This window comes from Phocoena sinus, chromosome 4, assembly GCF_008692025.1.
Source record: "Phocoena sinus isolate mPhoSin1 chromosome 4, mPhoSin1.pri, whole genome shotgun sequence".
Classification (NCBI taxonomy): domain Eukaryota; kingdom Metazoa; phylum Chordata; class Mammalia; order Artiodactyla; family Phocoenidae; genus Phocoena; species Phocoena sinus.
The window spans coordinates 79,960,758-79,981,445 of record NC_045766.1 but is presented as its reverse complement, the minus strand read 5'-3'; the positions used below and the strand labels follow the sequence as shown (position 1 = coordinate 79,981,445).

The window sequence follows — 20,688 nt, the reverse complement described above, 5'->3', positions numbered from 1 at the left end:
GGGATCTAGTTCCCCGCCCAGGGATCGAACCTGGGCCCCCTTTTAATTTAATTCGGTGCTGGGGTACAGAGGCCGGATTTGGCTTCAAAGCCATGATGAAAAGTAAAAACAATGGACGAGACTCTTCATATCAACTGAAGGCAAACTATATATACTTAACAACATACCTATATCCAGATGGATACTCGATCTTAAATTGGCTTTGAATTCATACATAATTATAACACTGTTAAGCAACGTCTTTAGCAACTGACGGTAAAATGGAGTCTTCCCACTGGACCACCAGGGAAGTCCCTTGTTATCATCTTTAGAACTCTGGTCTTCAATGACTTTGGCCCAGAAGACACTCAGTAAGGCAATTTGAGTTTTGAAAATTGGTTTCTTCACACATGAAATAATTTAATTTAATAACAATGATAGTAATCTTGTTAATTGAAGGAAGGAAATTCATTGAGCGAAGCCACATTAATGCCTAGCATCATTTTACTCTGTTCAGATTTTCTGAACTTAGCAGACTATACCCTGGTTTCTGGAACACTCCATCCCAGGTGTGACTGAGCATCTTGGGTGAGCACTGCCCACCTCCAGGGAAGAGATCTCTGCCCTGGTCATGGAGGTTAGCCAAAAATACCTGGTGTCAAGTGGGCTGCCTTCCCTTTTCATTTCCTCATTCCAAACTCCTCTTTTCCCTGGTGTGTTTTTATTTCCCTTTTTCCTTAAATATATCTATATCTATATCTATATCTATATCTATATATATAATCTCCTAAAACAGTCCTTTTAAAAATAGCCTCTCATGCTTTCTTCCATTCGGTGATCCATAGAAACCCTCAGGATAAACCCCCAAATCTCAGCTCCAGTAGTTATCTAATCATGATCATTGTTGTTATTACAACCATCAGCCATTCATCCGCTGTTTCCATCCTTACTGGTTTCATTATATTGGTTAAAACTATCCCACCAGCACTGAAGCTCCTGGGGTACTACCTTATCACCGCCTCTGGGAAATGACTGCCATGAAACGCTCCCAGTTACGGGCTCCTTTTAGTCATGCCTGATTGGATTAAGAGCGAACATCTGAACTAAGAGAAACTAGTCAAATTGTTTCTTCCTTAAAAATTTAGAATTAGAATTAAGAGTTTAATCAGTCTGACCTGGTTGTTGCAGTTGCACACTTGGGAGACTTGAGCTGGCTATCACCTGCCTCACATGTGATGGAGGAACAGGAAAAAAAAAAAAGGAAGCTTATTGCAAAAAAAACAACAGAACTTCTGGCAGATTTTCAGTTCAAGCTCCCAGTCCCACCCCTCCACACCCCTCATGGATATACACAAATAACCACAATCCTCTTTCAAAGACCACCACCTCTCTGACATAATCATCTCCATCTCTTTTCTTTTTGCTTTTGAACGACTGTTTTCATATATCCTCTTCTTCCTTCATATATTAAGTACAAAGATTCCCACCCACCCCCTTTTTTTAGTATTTATTTATTTATTTGGCTGCGCTGGGTCTTAGTTTTGGCACACAGGATCTTCGTTGCCGCATGAGAATTCTTAGTTGCTGCATGTGGGATCTAGTTCCCTGACCAGGGATCGAACCTGGGCCCCCTGCATTGGCAGTGCAGAGTCTTAGCCACTAGACCACCAGGGAAGTCCCTGCTCCTCCTTTTTAAGGCCAACCCTTCAACTTGACTTGGCCCTACTCCTTTCCATCTCCAAAGAAACCCTCAACAGCTATCTTCAATTACCTTCTCTGGCACCCATCTGTTCATCTTCCATTTCTATTTCTCCAGGGAGAAGTCTTCAGGTGTGCTTCTGTTTTCCTTCACTTTGTCACCAAACTACGGGAGAGAGAGGTCTGCACTTTGTAAACAAGTACTGAACTCTGGCTACCTCCGAGTAACAATAACCCCAGAGCTCTGTGTATGGCATGACTCTGCTACTACCTCCTGTCCACCCTCACCCTCCATTAAGCCCAGCAAGCTGTCCTCTGCCCTCATCACTCCATGCAAGCAATTATCCCAAAGGGCACCTTAGACTTCCAATCACCAAGTCTTAGGTCCTTTTCTTATTCCTCACTCTATTTGGCTATTGCATCAGATAACAATAACAGTTTACTCTCGGTGGTAGGCAGAAAAATGATCCCCCCAAAATGCCCAGCTCCTAATCCCTGGATCCTGTGCACATGTTACATTATATGGCAAAAGGGACTTGGCAATGTGATTAAGGTTACAGACCTTGAGATAGGGAGAGTTTCATAGATTATCCATGTGGGGCCAATCTAATCACATGAGCCAAGAGTCAGTCAGAAAAATGTGATGAAAAAAGCCATAGGAGAGATTTGAAGCATAAGATGGACATAATCCACCATTGCTGAAGATGGAGTAAGACAGCCAGGAGCTGAAGATGGAGTAAGGCAGCCTCCAGAATGCTCAGGCAACAGCAAACAAGGAAATGGGACCTCAGTCCTACAACCACAAGAAAGTGAATCTTGCTAACAATCCTAATGATCAAGTAAACAGATTCTTCCTTAAAACCTCCAGAAAAGAATACAGTCCTGTGACATCTTGATTTTAGCCAGGTGAGAACCCTGCCAGGATTTTGACTTACAGAACGGAAGATAATAATTTTCTGTTGTTGGGACTTCCCTGGCGCTCCAGTGGTTAAGACTTCGCCTTCCAGGGCAGAGGGTGTGGGTTCCATCCCTGGTCGGGGAGCTCAGATCCCACATGCCTCACGGCCAAAAGACCAAAATATAAAACAGAAGCAATACTGTAACAAATTCAATAAAGGCTTCAAAAATGGTCCCCATCAAAAAATCTTTTAAAAAAATAATAATAATTTTCTGTTGTTGAAGCTACTAAGTCTGTGGTAATTTGTTACAGCAGCAACAGAAAACTAAAACACCCTCTTCATTCTGAAATTCTCTCCTTGGCTTTTGTAATAATGTCTTCTGTGGTTCTGCCCCATCTCCTGGAACTCTTTTTCTTTTGCTTTTCTTTACTCCCATTCTCCCTATACACAGGTAATTACTAAATTTTTGTTTTCATTCCTAATCTCCTTCTGGCCATATTATAAAATTTCATAATCTTTCCAACCACTTCCACTCATATGGCACCAAAAGCTAAACTCCTGCCTCTGACCTTTCCCCCAACTGCCTGGTGGTCATCATCATCTAAATAACCTACCACCTAAAATAGTATGTCCCAAACTGAACCCATCATCTTTTTTCCAAGGGTTGCTTCCTCTCATTATTGTTCTTTTTACTCATACTACCATTGTCTCAGTTACCCAAATTCAAAAACTCCAAACCATCATGGATACCTACTGGGATTCTAAAATACCCACCTCTACAATTATTTTCAAAGTCCTATATAATCATCGTTCTATGTGTTACCCTTTCTCTACTTCTATTGGCCTACTGTATCAGCCAGGGTCCAATCATGACAATAGAAACTACACTAATTATTTTAAATAGAAAGACTTAAATACAGAATTGTAGCTCTGCAGGTGACAGAAAAACAGAGAAGCTAAACAAGGGATAATCAAGCAATTCAGAAATAAGTACAATGGTAAATTGCTACTATCCTTAATGTGGAGAGGCAAAAGTGAAAGACAGGATTACCAAAGCTAAAACCATAGAGCAGTTACCACTGCTGCCCGAAGTACCACCTGAAGCCGACTGAAAGAGAACTACTCTTCCTTCCTCCTTCCCTCCCTTCTTCCACCAGAGCCTCTCATTGGCCAAACCAGCAGGAAGCCAGCTGACAGGTGATGTGGAGCCTGGGAAACACAAGCTGTAAGAGTCAGCTCCCTTGCAGTCAGGGGAAGAGAAAGGCATAGGTCTGAAAGCATATAAGCAGTTGGCTGATATATATGCTAGTTCCATCCCTCCTTTCCTCTCACCTTGACTATTTATAATAGTCTCTTAATTGGCCTTCCTGCCTCATGTGTCTCCACACCATCCTATAACAATACTGCCAGATGCATCTTTCTAAAACAATAATCTCATCCTGGTACTTTCATCTCCAAATTTTTCAATAGCTCCCTATTACCTACAGAAAAAGTTCTTAATCCCTTTGCCTGGTGTGGTTACCCTGATGGCCCCAATGAAGCACATCTCTCAGTACCCTTGCCCTTGTGTGTCCTCTCCTACACAGACTCGAGGATTGAGACCAATGGGACACTTGCAAGCACGATGCAAGCAGAGGCCTAATATGCATTTGAACATTGCTGCTTATCCTACTGGAGTGAGAGTTCTTAGGATCCAGCCACTATGTAAAGCACCCAAACTATGGATGATCCTAAGAAATGCTATGGAAAGTGCTATGTGGAGACAGAGAGGTCATAGGCCCCCAGCCATCCCTGCTAAGCACCAGATACAGGAGTAAAGCCATCTTGGAGATTCCTACCTAGCCACCTGAGAGATCCCAAGTGGGACCAGCAAAAAGCCACCCTGCTGAGCCCCAGTGAACTTGTACAATCATGAGCAGGTAACACGGTTGTCTTTTTAAGCCAGTAAGCTTTGGAGCGATTTGTTATACAGTAATAGAAAGCCAAAATATTCCAGCTCCTCTCACGAACGTGTAAGATCTAATTCCTGGAATAAATCATTATTCCACAATATTTGTAATGATTTTGCTTCTCTAAGCAAATCCTGACGGCTACACCTGGCATTAAAAGCTCTCTGCAGTCCGTCCCTTGCCAACCTTCCCCTGCTCACCTCTGACTACTGTTCTCAATCACCTTTTACTCCAGCCAGTCAAATCACAGGTTCTCACGCATGGCCTCCACTCTCGAGATCCACATACTCCTCACCCAGAATGTCGCCTCCTGCTAGTATTCGCATAAGTAAACATCGGTTTAATATCACCACCTGCAGGAAGCATTACCACATCTCAACAAATAATAATCTCTCTTTCCTCTATAACACTCATATTTTATGTTGGTATGGTACCTATCTTGCATTATTGTTAATCAGTTCCTGTGCAGAACTAGTAGCTCTGAGAGGACAGGGTTGAGATTCCTAGTGCTTCTTTTTCTCTCATCATCCCCCAGGACAGTACCTTATACATAGTGTATGCTCCTTAAATGTTTGTGGACTAACTGGCTGACTCAATTAAATATCAGTTAATCTTGGGTGACCAAGAAAATAATGATGCATGTCTACCACTAGAATGAAAACTGCTGGGCACTGACAAGAGACTCAAAAAATACTCGAATATTGAATGACATACTCATGTGATACGCTATATGAACCTTATATTTCAGGGTCATCGTCCTTAAATACTGTGTAGTTCCCAATATGTTTGAAACGTTTAAAGTTATAATTACAATCCTCCCTTCTTTTCCTACAACTCATTTTCTCCTTCCTCTTTTTGTATTATTTTCTCTCCCCAGGCTGTACTTCTTTTCTCTTACCCAAGGGCAGGGAGCCTTTTCCAGGCAGGCTGCGTGCTGCCCAAACCCCCATGCCTAGGTCCACAGAGATGTAGGGGTCACCACAATTATATTAATCTGACCCCTTTCTTTCTGTGTAGATTTATTTCCTGTGCCTGGAACCAACAAAATGGGATGTTTTCAGAGTCCTAACCCTTTGAGGGTAAATCTTAATTTAATCATTTAAAAATGGTAAGAACCATGTTCTTGGTTAGCACAAAACATCTAGGAGATTGTTGCAAATATTTGGCAATATTCACTAAAGAGGGAGGAAAGCATGTGAAGCCAAACTGGTTATAAATAAAGGATATTTTTATGGAAATTAAAAACTAGAGCCTGAAAATGAACTGGTACCCCATAATGTGATAATTTCTAAGAGTGCCATTTAAAAGAATCCACCTACTAGCATGCCGTATTTTTCTTTTTCTTCTTTTGAAATGGGGCTTGTGCAAAATTCTAAATTATAAACCAGATTCATATTTCATATAATAAAATGGAAAAAGTAAGGGCTTTGCATTGAGACACGATTTGAATCCCAGTGCTACACAGCATTTGCTGGATACATTACTTCAACTCTATCGCCCTCCAAGCTTCCTCCACTGCAAAACAGGGATAACAGCCCTTACCCCACAGAGCTGTTATGAGAGCTATTTGTATGAACACAGGAAAAACACCCTACCTGGCACGCCACAGGTGCTCAAGAAATGGCCAAGGTGGGATGCTTAATGAATCTTTTTTCTCCCACCAGCACTCAGAACAGGACCTTGTACATAGTATGTGTCCTGCACCCGGCCCTTCCCTAGAGGAGATGGGGAGTCATTTCCATGTTGACTTCCTTTCACTAAACCAGTTATGCAGTTTTCTTACTTACGTAATGACAAGGCACAGCCCTTGAAGTTTGAGGATCATTAGTCCCTTACAGACTCAGCAAGCACTCGTAGCAATGCAAGTTCAGGTTGGCAGGTAAGTGTCAAGCCCCTTCCAAGCTCTTCTCTGGCCCTGGAACTCTGAGGAATATGTGAGATCCAGGGTTCCTGATCACTAGGAATTTATCATCTGTGGACACACCACATACACCTATGAAACAACAACAACAACAAATCCACCACACATTTTATAGCATTTTTATAATATTTTGTGTTCTTTCATAGGAAATGTTCCATTCAATCTTCTCCAAAGCTCCAGGTGCTTCTGAGGTAGGCAGGATACGTATTAGCATTCTAACCATAGAGTGGATGAAATCGATGCTCAGAAAGGCTAAGCAATGTGCCAGGGCCACATAGGTGCTTTGTGGCAGAACCCAGAATAAGTCCTGGGTCCCCAGATACCCTGCCCAGTGCTCTTCTCAGGAGACATTCACCTTCCTGTGCTTCCCTCCCCTACCCTCTGATTTCTTTGTGACTTTACCCAAAAGAAAGAGATGTTCAGATCATTCATTCATTCAAAGGCATTTCTTGAGCTCCGTCTTTGTGCAAGACTCTGTGCTGGGTGTTTTGTGGGGTACACGGATGGCTACAAGAGCCACAATACCTCTAGAGAGGGGCAGCATCGTGGGAGAGGAGATGGAAAGTGCTTCCATTCATGACAGCCCAGAAGGGATTCCAGAAGGACATCGTTCTCCGTTGCCCCTGTGAAGACGAGATATAAGAGCAGGTAAGTCAACCCAGGCCATTGACTCAGATCCGCAAGCAATGTGGCTTCATTTCTACTCTGAGTTCCCTCTGCATATAGAGGCAGTAGCCTGTTTTCTGTAAATTTGTATAATCTCAGTCCATTTAGGGTATGATGGTCATTTTTATGTGGCAACTTGACTGGGCCACAGGATGCCCAGATATTTGGTTAAACATTATCCTGAATATGTCTGGGAGGGTGTTTCTGGGTGAGATTAACATTTGAGTCAGTAGACTGAATAAGGCAGATTGTCCTCTCCAACATGGTTGGGCCTCATCTGTTCTGTTAACGCCTGAACTAAATAAAAGGCTGAATAAGAAAGAATTCTTCCTCTCTGCCTGTCTTTGAGCTGGGACACCAGTCTGCCTTCAGACTCAGACTCGGACTGGAACTTCCACCATCAGCTCTCCCAGGTGGCAGACCTTGGACTCAGACAGGAACCATACCATCGGCTCTCCTGGGCCTCTAGCTTGCCCACTACAGATGGTGGACATTCAGTCTCCATACCTGTGTGAGCCAATTCCTCATAGTTAATCTCCTTCTTTAGACACATAAATAGCCTATTGGCTCTGTTGCTCTAGAGAAGCCAGGGTCTTCTCTCACTCCTTGCTGATGGGGTATTGGTCCCTGGGGGTAGCAGAAGAGGGACTGACTTAGGGCCAAGAGACAGGAAAGAGGAGACAATTGGTCATCATCCCTCATGACCTATATTGCCACTGGCACAACTAGGGGCTCACACTTCTGGCAGATGACAGGTGCACCCTCATGGTTCAAACCACCACAGGTCCCAGATCTAGCTCTCAAGGCCTCTCCCACAACCGTCCAAGGTATTTGGGAGGCCTTTGGCTGTTCCCTTGTCCATGTTGACAGCCAAGAATTTTGACGAGGCTGCCTCAGACCCATAACACACCTAAACACACCACGCAGCCCCATTGTCATGATTCTCCGTGACTGGGGGGCTGGGGGGCTCGGCACAACTTTCATATTCTCAGGATCTGCTATAACGTGAGACACAAGTCACACCCACCTCAGATCCGTACAAGCAATCAAGTATTTCTATTATGGCACATCCTCAGCATCCCACAATATCCACTCCTTCCTCGCCTCCCTATACAGTAAGTCCCCTACATACGAACGTTCAAGTTGTGAACTTTCAAAGATGTGAACACGCAGCAAGGAACCAGAGCCTGTGCCATCAATGTCAGGCATGAGTGAAACTGCAGCTTGCCCTCCATCTCCTATTGCTGACGATCCTTCAGCTCTACCACCTCCCACCTCCTCTCCCTCCTCCAGTCAGTAACTCTTCTTGCCTGTTCACTCGATGCCAGCCCCCGTATGCCAGCTGTGGTACAGCTGAGATCTTTCTCCAGCTGGTAGCAGAAAGGGACGTAAAGATCCAAGGCATGATAAGGACTTGATGTGCCATTATTGGCTTGAAGATTAAGGGGGCCATGTGTCAAGGAAATAGCAAACTCAGTCTTAAAATCACAAGCGACCTGAATGAGCCTGGAAGTATTGTGTTGGCCAAAAAGTTCCTTCGGGTTTTTCCATAAGATGGTACGGAAAAAAAGAACGAACCTTTTGGCCAATCTAATATAGTCTTCCCCAAAGCCCAGCCAACCCCTTGATTTCTGCCTTATGAATCTCTGAGCACAGGAGCCAGCTGAGCTACGCTATGCCCAGACCTCTGACCTACCAAACTATAGGATAATAAATGGTTGTGTTTTAAGCCACCAAGTGTGTAGAAATTTGCTATGGCGAGAATAGAAAACTAATATACATAATAGAGATTTTAACCATTTTAATTGAAATATAGTTAATTTACAATGTTGTGTTAGTTTCAGGTATAGAGCAAAGTGATTCAGTTATATATAGATATATTTTTTTTTCCATTATAGGTTATTACAAGATACTGAATATAGTCCTCTGTGTACAGTAGGTCCTTGTTGTTTATCTATTTTATATATAGTAGTGTGTCAATCCCAAACTGCTAATTTTATATATATATATATACACACACACACACACACACACACACACACACAGTTGACCCTTGAACAAAGTGGGGATTAGGGGCACCAAACCCTATTCGTTCAAAAATCCATGGATGGGCTTCCCTGGTGGCGCAGTGGTTGAGAGTCCGCCTGCCGATGCAGGGTGCACGGGTTCGTGCCCCGGTCTGGGAGGATCCCACATGCCGCGGAGCGGCTGGGCCCGTGAGCCATGGCCGCTGAGCCTGTGCGTCCGGAGCCTGTGCTCCGCAACGGGAGAGGCCGCGACAGTGAGAGGCCCGCATACCGCAAAAAGCAAAAAAAAAAAAAAAAAAAAAAAAAATCCATGGATAACTTTTGACCCACGCCCCCAAAACAGCTTAACTACTCATAGCCTACTGTTGACCAGAAGCCTAACCAACAACATAAAGAGTCAGTTAACATATATTTTGTATCTTATGTGTTTTATATACTAGATTCTTACAACAAAGTGAGCTGGAGAAAAGAAAATTATTAAGAAAATCATAAGGAAGGGAAAATACATTTACAGTACTGTACTGTATTAATATCCTAAGTTTACATCATCTGTTTATAAGATGAATCATCTGTCTGTCAGTACCAACATCAATATTGCCTTATATGATACAAAACCCTGTAGATGTTATATGCATTAGTAACACTAGACATTAAAAAATGAAAAGATAATGAGAAAAAGAAATTCATCTTTATTTACAGGTATCAAAATTCATGCATTGGAAACGAAGAAGCAGCAATATGATTACCTTATGGTAGCCTAGTGTAATTGATACAATTGCTTCATGGAAGCCTAGCCTATACAACTAACGAATGAATCATTACAAAATTTTTATGGCATAGAGTATTACAGGCATAGCCATAATTCACTATTGGAAACACTGTTACTTTTTTTTTAAAAAACCACTTAACCTGTGATGATAGACTGATACATAATTCTCCAATTATGAAAGGGAGAGATATAATGTACAGTAATGTAATTACTTGAAAGCAAAGCTATAAAACAGTAAGAAAATTAATACATTCTTAATTTTATATTAAATATCACTCACCTTATGTCTATATAAAAATACACTAATATCTACATATATTTTATGCATTCATAACATACCCTTTTCTTAATCATCTCAATAGTTCTAGGCTACAGTTTGAGTTTTTTCAAATTGTCACAAATCTCAAAAAATGTTTCCCATGTATTTATTGAAAACAATCTGCATATAAGTGGACTCACACAGTTCGAACTCGTGTTGTTCAAGGGTCAATTATAACTCAGAATACATATATATATATATATTCCGAGTGCATATTCTGTATGTGTGTGTGTGTGTATGTATATATATATATAGATAGATAGATAGATAGATAGATAGATATCTATCTTGCCTGGCACATTCTAACTACTAATAGTGTTAACTAGAGCTGGCCATCTTCATGGATTACATCTGAATATCTAGGTTCCTCCTCAACCCTTTCTTGGTGACCACCTCTTAGCCCTAATCACTTCATTAATTTTGTAATGAGATGCTCCCTATGGACCTAATTTTGAAATAACTTTTTAGGCAAGTTTCTCTTGCTGAGAACAGAATCAACACTGAAGGACCATTTGTGTGTGAAAAGCCTTTTTCTACCAAAGCAGTCTGTCTCTCTTGCATTATCAGGAGGGTTGAGAAGAAAGGGAAAGTGACAAGTAAGCCTGAATAAATGGCTCAGTGTGCTTCCATAGAAGAGAAGGGGGTTGCTGCACTCCCCAGGTACAAGTGAATCATCATAGATGGCTTTAAATAAATGAAGCCCTCCTTCAATGAAGTCTTCTGCATGGGTGCTGGTGCCTGAGCCTGACAGTTGTCAATCACAACAAAGGTTGAATATCTCACTATTAAGAGTAGAATTCTACAATGTCAGAGATGCTTGGGAGTTTCAGAGGTCATCCAAATCAAGGGGGTTCAGAGAACAGAATTCACTCTAGATAGTTTGAGCAACATGAGATTATTGCAGTGTATATTGAGTTGAATAGTGTCCCTCCAAAATTCACGTCCACCCAAAACCTCAGAATATGACTTTATTTGGATTAGGGCCTTTGCAGATGTGATTACTTAAGTTAAAAAGAGGACATACTGGATCAAAATGGGCCCTAAATCTAGTGTCTTGTGCCCTTATATGAAAATCATGTGAAGACACAGAGACACATACAGGGAAGAAGGTCATGTAAAAATAGAGGCAAAGATTGGAATGATGCAGCTACAAGCCAAGGAATGCCAAAAATTGCTGGCAACCACCAAAAGCTTGGAAGAGGCCAAAAACATTCTTGTCGGAGCCTTCGGAGGGAGCATGGCCCTAGTGACACCTTGATTTTGAACGTCTAGCCTCCAGAACCATGAGAGAGTAATTTTTTGTTGTTTTAAGCTATCCAGTTTGTAGTGATTTGTTATGGCAGCCCTAGAAAATGAATACACAGTGCATTAAATGGCTCAAGAGTAGCACTGCGGGGAAAGGCTGCTGAAGAAATGGACCATAGCCCTAGCTTCTGGGAATAACCCCAAAGCTGTACTATGGAAGCGGTCAGCCAAAGGAGCCCCTGCTTCTGACTCCCTCAGAAGACCGCCACATCCACCAGCTCTAGGACCACACTGTTTCTGCTACTAGGGGAGTAGGTAAGATAGGATGCCTGATGTCCTGCCTCTCTGCCTTCTTAACTCAGTCCCGAATTTAAGTCTGGCAGGGTTTCAGATCGGTAAAAGTGACTCACAAAATCTAGCTGCAAGGGAGTCTGGAAATGTCGGTTTTAGCTCTCCAGCCTCTGCAGCCAGGAGACACAATCAGAAAGGTTAGAACCCACACAAATCACACTAGACATCAACGTGTCTGCTCCTTATTCCTCACATAGATCCAGATTCCACTAACCTTTACCGAAATCTCTACATGGGCCATGCACTGTAATATAGGACCCCTCCTATTTTATTTCATTCATATTCTCAACAACCTTTTAAGGCTATGATTATACTTATTCTACACATAAGGAAATTTAAGTTCAATAAGATTTTGTATCTCACTGACCACTTCACAACAATTTAGTTAATATCCAACAGGTATTTATAGAATACCTACTATGTGCCAGGCTTGCTGTAAATAAACAGGAAAGACTTAATCTCTAATTCCAATTGCTTAAAGTCTAATTCCATCGTTTTAAACTTTGGTGTGCATAAGAGTTGCCTGAAGCCCTAGGTTTTGAGGCGGATTGCTGAGCCCCCATGACTAGAAGTCTGAGAAGAGAAATACAGTCTGAGGGCTGATTCTTATCAAAGTGATGATATGAACCCTAGTCCCTTGATTTCAGGCCCAGTTGCCCCATCAACACCCTGAAAATTCCTTCAGGTGCAAGGCAGGTAAAATAAATATGTGGATAAGGTAGATACAGGTCAGTAAGTGTTAAGTCATTTATTTGTAACTGAAACCATCCTGGTGAAACTAACACATTCTCAGATTATTTAGAGCCTTTGAGTATCCAGGCTAGGAGCCCTGCAAGGTTCCTCACCCTCCTCTTTACCAGGTATGAATCCAAGTGAGGAAGAGATTGCACTTCTAAGCCCACCTCCTCCCAGAGCACCTCTCACAGTGAATCGTAGGTGCCTCTTGTCTGATCAGCCCTGCTGGTCTATTAGTAGGAGGAGAGTTGGGGATTGAGTCTTCTGTGTTCACAGTTCTGTAACTATGGGCCAGGTACTAAGCTAAATCGTAACACACTATAAACATTTGTGGAAGAGCGAAAGAAAGGGAAAGAGTGGATAAATCATGTCCTTTCGCACAGAGGGAATATGTGTCTTCTAGCCTTAAATTTCATAGAGAAGAAAACACCCCCCAAGAATTCAGGATGGTCTGCACAATGTCCCGCTTCCTAGCTTTGGCCATGGTGTCTCCTCCACGGACTGAAGGTGCACTGAGTCTCCTTCTCTACCACAAGAGGAAGCCCCAACTCCAAGAAGGGCCTGAGCTGCACCCTCTGTGGACACTACTTTCTTCAAACTCTGCTCTAGGTGTTTGAAGTACAGTGGTGAACAAGCAGTTCTTGTTCTCATGAAATTGATATTCTAGCCAGATAATAAGCAAGTGCAAAAATGGGTAAACAATAATCATAGATAATGATAAGCATTAGGAAGGAAAATAGAAGACAATGTGATAGAGGGATAGGGTGACAACTTTAGGTAGTTGGTCAGAAAACACCTCCTGTGTAGGTGAAATTGAAGCAGAAACCTGAAGGATAAGAAGGTACCACGAGAAGACCAAGATGAAGAGTGTCCCCCCAAAAAGGAACACCAAGTACAAGACCCTTGTACTGGGGAAAGGCTGACTGTTTTAGGAACAGAATAGATCCAGAGTGGTTGGAGCTTAATGACTGGGAATGTGACAGAGGCTGAAAATGTTGCATGACTCGGGTCACTCAGGACTTTATAAGACATGCACATAATGCAGTTAAGTAACAACCCCCAAGGACCTAGTCTTAGAACTTCTGAGAGGGGTCCAAGCACAGTACAGTAACAACTGCCCCCTTGTAGATGGCTCTGTTCCACACCCTTGAAGAGAAAGCTAGAAAAGTCTTTCTTGTCCTCTGCTGTGAGTGGACACATTCCCAAGGACACCGAAGAGACCTATCTTATTAAAATGAAAACCTACTTTAATGTAACAATAGGAAAAGTGTCTTAAAACTACTAGATTCTGTAGGTTGCATTCATATTCTCATTTCAAATGTACCAAAGTTATAACTCAATATATAATTGTTGGGCTTCCCTGGTGGCGCAGTGGTTGAGAGTCCGCCTGCCGATGCAGGAGACGTGGGTTCGTGCCCCGGTCCGGGAAGACCCCACATGCCACGGAGCAGCTGGGCCCGTGAGCTATGGCCACTGAGCCTGCGCATCCGGAGCCTGTGCTCCGCAACGGGAGAGGCCACAGCAGTGAGAGGCCCACGTACCGCAAAAAAAAAAAATATATATATATATATAATTGTTCTTACTGCTCTGCAACCAATGCCGGTTGGGATTTCACAGCCCATCTTACCTTGATTCATTCCTATTCTTCCCCATGGTTATCTCAGTGTAGGCTGGCATACATTAGCATAAACAGGGCCTGTCTACAGATGGGTGGTGGGGTGGGAATGTGTGCCCCTACCAACGTGCACAGGGGTTGCTTGAAGAACCACCAGAATGAGGAGGCAGCTCTCTGGGTTGAGAGATTTCTGGAACATGCATGTAGATTCACTTTCCCAGATATCATTTTTTAAAATCTTTTATTTTAAAATAACTTTTCACTTGCAAAAGGGTTGCAGTGATGGTAAAGAGATTTCTCATATACTCTTCACCCAGATCCTCCTTGGGAACATCCCATGTTAGCATCTTACATGACCACAGTTCAATGACCAAAACCTAGAAATCAACAGCTATAAACCAAACCACAGATATTGTTCTGATTTCCCCAGTTTTCCTCAGTTCTCAAAACAGGAACTAACTTCCCACTCTCCACCATAGCCAAGGGGAATAGAGGGAATTAGGATAGGTGGAACCCAGCTGGGAACTGGAAGAGCCCGAGAGGTGAACTAGTACGGAAAGTAGAGGAGAAGGAGGGAGGGAACACACCTTCTGTGTGATTGTGTACATTGAGGGAGAGAGGGGGCTGTCACCTCACTTCATCAAGAGGAAGGGGGTACCATGAGCTTCCAGAGGGTGGGAACAGTGGAAGAAGTGGCTCCAGTGTGACCCTATTTGAGAACCAAGGCTCTGATTCACTTCCACTGGGCCTGTCTAGGATGCAGCGTCTCTGGTTGATGGCAGTGTGCAAAGAAGGTGGACGCCTCCCTCTGGGTGGCATTGAGCACTCATTCCAGTCTACATCAGAGTCTACATAAATGGCACCCCTTAGGCTCTCCAGTATCTAAACCGCACAATTACACAGGGCAGGACACAGCACAGAAACCAGGGCGGTATTTGCCATGTTTAACAGCATTTGGGAAGCAACAAGATGGGTGTAGGCAGGAGCGAGAGAGATGAAGAGAAAGGGAGGACAACTAAAATTGCAACAAATTATCTAACTGAAACTCCTCTAGAAAAATAACATTTTACTGCCATTGGGGAGTTAACTACCCTTCTTCATACCTGCACCCAGGCTTGTTGGTGGATAAGCAATTGTCACCAATACTTTCCTGGCTTCCGTGAAATCTGGAGAGATGCAACTCAAGGAGCATCAGAGTGTTTTTCAGAAGTACATTAATAGTAGCTCTTCCAACCCCCTCCTCTACCCCACCCCAACAGAGGTAGAAGTGGCTTATTAACCAGTTGGATTTTCCAATCTATGAACCAGAGAAAGGATGTACCTAAGCTAGTAGTAAGTATCTCTGATGTCTGCTTGAATATGAGGGAAGGAAGTTAGAGAAGAGTAAAAGGAATTGCTTGTATTCAAGGAACGAGTTTTCTGCTTCCACAGAGGGGGAGACTCAAGATGAACATTTAATAAGCAGCATAAATATGCCTGTTTCTTCATCAATAAATGAAATGGAACCAGAATCTGGATGATGAATTCATTAAGTCACAATTCCTTTGATTTTAGTGTTAGGTATTCTTTTACAGTCTATGTTATATGGGGCAGAACTTTGGGGTCTCAAGCAAGCAGTGACACAAGCACTTAAAGATCCAAAACTCTTTTCTGAAAAATAATATTATCTGTAGCAGCAACCTCAAGTGAAGGAGAAGGCTGGTCTTCTCTCGAGTGAGATGACAAGTGTAGTTCCTAAACTTGGACAATGTAAAAGCGCTGCAGGCTTCTCTGAGGAGTGGACAAGAAGGCGTGCCTTCATCCAGCATTTCCCAGGTCCTCACTCCTAGTCATGGGAGTGACTACAACATTAACTCCTAATATGATTAGTTTTTATCACCATATAAAAACAATGGACTGAATTGTGTCTCTGTAAAATTCATATGTTGAAGCCTAACCCCCAATGTGATCTTATTTGGAGACAGACCCTTTAGGGAAGGAATTAAGGTTAAATGAGCTCAGAAGGGTGGGGTCCTAATCCAGAATTGATGTCCTTAGAAGAAGAGAAAGACACACCAGAGACCTCTTTTTCTCTGCACGAGAACCGGAGGAAAGGCCCACGTGAGGACATAGTGAGAGACGACTGCCTATGGGCCAGGGAGAGAGCTCTCACCAGAAACCAAGTTTCAGCACCTTGATCATAGACTTCTAGCCTCCAGAGCTGTGAAAAAAAAAGTTCTGGCTTTTAAGCCACCAGCCTGTGGTAGCCTGTTATGGCAGCCCTATACACACACACACACACACACACACACACACACACACACACACACACACACATTCTCTTCTCCCTCTATTTTTCACACAATGAAGCATGCACACCCCCGCACCTTTATTTTTCTGATTAACAATGTCTTTGAGACTTCCGTATCAGAATATAAAGATTGTTTCATCCTTTTTTATAAACACTAGCATAATATTCCATTGAACGGATGTGCCATGATTATTTCACTGGTCCCCTTTTAATGAACACTTAGGCTGTTTCCAAACTTGGCAGTGCAAATAATGTTGCAATAAATAACCATATGTATAGAAATATACACATATGCATAATAAATACATACATGATTTTGCACGTCACACTGGGCATTTGTTTGTTTGTTTTGCGGTACGCAGGCCTCTCACTGCTGTGGTCTCTCCCGTTGCGGAGCACAGGATCCGGACACGCAGGCTCAGTGGCCATGGCTCACGGGCACAGCTGCTCCGCAGCATGTGGGATCTTCCCGGACCGGGGCACAAACCCGTGTCCCCTGCATCGGCAGGCGGACTCTCAACCACTGTGCCACCAGGGAAGCCCACACTGGGCATTTTTTAAACATATGAATTAGTTGCCAATATGTAAAAATACGGGGATTTCATGTATAATCTGGATTTGTTACTCTTCTTGAAACATGAGAAGATCTGAGGACACCAGCCCACATTCTCTCGTGGCATCCATCGGCAGGAGCTGAGAACTTGCTGCCCTGTCAGCAGGCCACGTGCCCTCCTGCTTGCCATTGCCTCCACTCAGTCAACTCCCTCACCAGTATTACTCATCAGACCCCCAGGGATGCAGGCATTTTTGACCCCAATAGATTCTCCAGTTTCATGGAAGCTTAAGATAAGTTATCGGCAAGTGCAGGAACTATGTGCTAGCTTAGTTCATTCTCATCGCCTTCTCCAAAAAAGGGAAAAAAAGCCTTTACTAAGTTAGAATTTAATGTTATGCCTTCTGCCTCTATAGAAAGTTGAAATAAGAATTGTCTATTTAAGAAGGATTTTAGTGTCTTTTACGGGGCTGTCACTGAAGATACTGTCCACTGAGTTACTCAAAGTTCTTTAAATAAATTCTCATTCCATAAATGTCTGCTTAGGTTTGATTCCAGAATAATAAAAAGGTCTCTTTGGGTGAATGCATCTACTTTCTCTTGTCAGAAAATGAAAATGGAATAATGCACAAACTTCTTCTTTTGCATTAGGAAACAAAAGAAACTTTTACCCAGATTCAGCGTCCCTTGAGAGTTATCAGCTGGTCTCCGCTGCCTTGGAAGGTTCTACCTCTCACATTTTATTTAAATCAATAATGAGCGACCCCATCCTTCAGTCACAGGCAGTCCATCTAGGTTCAAGTTCCCGCCTTTTAGTCAATTTCAGGATGAACTTAGTCCCCAAATTAACATTTTAATGGCTAAAACTCAGTGCCATTTATTTCACTGACATTGTCATATTTAATAATGTAGATAACCTAAGTTATAAAAATATACATTTCCCCTGAGGGACCTAATAAACCTATTTTCATTTTGAATGAAATAAAAATTACACATAAATATGTATATTTGTCCTGTACTAGCTCTTACAGAAAAAGGAAGTTTGCTTATTTAGCAATGAGTCAGGTGAACTTTTTTTTTAATCTCTGAATGTCTTCTTGAGTCCTGTGTTTCAAAAGGAATCTGCATCGTGGCAGTAGGTGTGGTAAAAATATTAAATAGTGAAAAGAATACTGTTTTTTATTTTTAAATTTCCATTGTTACTCTATAATGCTAAAAATACAACCTAGTTTAAAAGTTAATTTCATATATTTAATGACTTAAGGAAGTTCTAAGTCCGCTTAACAACTCTGATCGCAAATCCAAAATTTAGCTCTTAGCTAAGCAATCCGTCGGCCATGGTTACTTGTTAAGTAGGCTGGCTGTCAGTTGAGTCTTCAGCTCTTCTCCCAGTTTCAGGATCTAAGGGAACAATAGTCAAAGCCTACTGTAAAGAAGCCTGGACAGTCGCTGCAGTGCTGTCACTGGCTAGTTCAGCAAGCTTGAGGAAGTGACCACAGCAATCAGTGTCCTTCCCTGTGAAATGCATCTGCTCCTGCTCAAGGGTGCTGTGATGACAGTCAGACGACATGTAACATGTGAACATCCTTGGAAAAGGTTCAAGTGACGTAGTAGTTACAATAATAAAAGCTAATATGGACCAGACTGTCCTCTAAGTAATTTACATATATCAATTCACCTAATCTTTACGAAAATTCTATGCAGGCTATTATTACTATAAATCCTCATATTTTATAGTAGAAAAACTGAGGCATAGAGCAGTCATATGACTTGCCAAAGGTCACACAAGAGCCAGGAGTTGAACTAGGATGTCTGGTTCCAAGGCCCATGCTCTTAACCACTTTGCTGCCTCCCAAATGTAAGGAAGTGTAAAAATTACTAAATTACTACCCAAAGGTAGGCAAATTTCCTCCAAATACATCTTTCCTATTTTCTTCCCAGACATTAGTTCATGCCCAGGAAAGGAAAAAGCAAATCTTCCTTTGTATCTTTCCTACAGGACTGTTTCCTACTAAATAGGGATGGATATGTGACTGATTATTCTCTAAGTTGCTGTAATGCATTTGTTTATTAGTGTGTCAAAATCTGCAATGTGCTTTCCCACCCATTATCTAACTTGAACTTCACCAGGGCAAAGCAAAACAAAAACTCATCACTATTTTCATATGACAGAGGAGAAAGTGAAAGTGTGGAAGAGATGATGAAAATCACTGAGGTCTCATAGCCAGTAAAAGGCAAAGTTAGGACTAGAATTCATTTTTTCTGAATCTAAACCCTGGGCTCCACCTACAAACCCATCCATGTTTTCACCAAGCTCTAACTAAGATGCAGCATGGTAAAGGGTGACATAATTGAATCCTTTGGTCCTATGCTTATACATTTCTTCTGTGGGAGAGCAGAGGGCATGGTGGGACAGGAAGGATGCTATGTTGTTGAGCACGGGGTACTGGTCTTCCCAGAGAACACTGACATAAAGATATGCTGCCTCCAGTCATGTGTGTGTGTTGGGGGTATATGTGCTCATCAAGACTAGGGGCCACCTACTCTGTGGTTCCTGGAATGTGTGCCTATAGATGAGGTTCCTTCCCTTTTCTCCTGTGCCCCAAAACCTGAAATGGAAGACAGAAGAGAAAGGAATGCTGGGTTCCTTCTAGTGCATTTCCAATCTTGACTGTAGTTGGTGGACTCTTGCCCATAGATGGTGGACTCCTGCCCTGGAGGCAGCATCAGGGATAGCCCTTATCGATGTGCTTCATTTCCAAGCCATGGCAGAAGATGGCCAAGAGGTAGTTAGAGACTAGAGAGGACAGCAGAGGACATAAAAGAAAGTCAAAGAGAGGAGGAAGGGCATCAAGTGTTACCTTTTTGGAAGCAACAAGGAAGCATTAGTATGGAAGGGATAAGGAAGGCAACAAATATTTGAGGAATGTTGGAGGCACAGAGGAAGTAAATGATTCTCTGGCAAATCTTACATAGACCCACAATGCTCTTCCACGATATATGCCTTCAATTCGGCTAAAGCTCCTCATATCCCTCATCTCTCTTGCTTCACAAGAAGCCCAATGCCACTGTCTTAGCCTCAGGGATCGAAGCAAATCGGTAGGTGATGAGAAAACTGAGAAGGCAGAATTACCTTAATTGAGATGAGCAAACTGGGGCCGGGATGGTGTCAGCCAGCACAGGCACATTAGTGGCAGGCAACTTTGTCCCTGGCACTGCCTCTGTGCTCCCAACAAACACACAGTCTCTCTGAGGACCCCACAAATGCTTTCAAAATTCATTAAACCCATCACATTTCTGATGTCTCTTAAAATCACCATTCTCCATAATTTCAACGTGTTTGTTTCAATTGTCATCATCTGATTTTCACAACGCCAAGTCCAGCGAGTCCACTTCCCTCCACAGGGGCACAGAGGGTGTAGAGGGTTTTCAGCTGTAGTAGATGCACTTAGATGACTTACCCATTCCACCTGAATGATTGGATCCTCCAGCAGAACCACATACCACTCACCCTATCATTCCAGTTGGTTGAGTTCACAGCTGGAAGACTAGAGGCTGATGGGTGGCATGTGATATGGTAAAATGAACATGAGCCTGGACATCAGAATTGGGATCTTAGCCCACTCTATCCCTTTCCAGATGGGTGACCTTGGGCAAGTACCTAACCACTCT

The 20,688-nt window shown here is 42.6% G+C and overlaps 1 non-coding gene across 1 annotated transcript; it reads right to left on the bottom strand.

The window, feature by feature from the left end:
- Positions 1 to 1,580: 1,580 nt before the first annotated feature.
- On the bottom strand, positions 1,581 to 1,653 carry TRNAG-GCC. The gene has a single exon. It is a non-coding gene; the product is annotated as a tRNA-Gly (tRNA).
- Positions 1,654 to 20,688: the final 19,035 nt, after the last annotated feature.